The 244-nt window shown below is 65.6% G+C and overlaps 2 protein-coding genes across 2 annotated transcripts in view; one reads left to right on the top strand and one right to left on the bottom strand.

Moving 5' to 3' along the window:
- Positions 1-244, top strand: part of LONP2 (lon peptidase 2, peroxisomal) — a 195,725-nt gene that overhangs the window by 130,310 nt on the left and 65,171 nt on the right. The window lies entirely within an intron of this gene.
- Positions 1-244, bottom strand: part of ABCC11 (ATP-binding cassette, sub-family C (CFTR/MRP), member 11) — a 49,956-nt gene that overhangs the window by 20,582 nt on the left and 29,130 nt on the right. The gene's annotated exons all lie outside the window — the stretch shown is intronic.

Genomic DNA, 244 nt, shown 5'->3' with positions numbered 1-244 from the left:
GCCGAGCCTGGTGCCGGGCACGTGCCTTCTCGCTGAGTCAGGGACGCCCGCCTCACCCAGGGCTGGTTCCAGCGGCAAGTAAAGGGTGGTCAGGGTCACAGTGACTCAGAAACCTCCGCAGTGACCCCCAAAGTGCAGAGATTACGTGGTGTGGGGGTTCTGCCATCGTGCAGTGATGTGCGGAGGCCACGAGGCCGAGCTGGGGAAGCTGCTACCTGCCGCCGCCCTCAGAGACACGCCAGCG

The sequence above is a fragment of the Myotis brandtii genome, unplaced genomic scaffold, assembly GCF_000412655.1.
Source record: "Myotis brandtii unplaced genomic scaffold, ASM41265v1 scaffold633, whole genome shotgun sequence".
NCBI lineage: Eukaryota > Metazoa > Chordata > Mammalia > Chiroptera > Vespertilionidae > Myotis > Myotis brandtii.
This window is presented reverse-complemented; position numbering and strand designations above follow the sequence as displayed.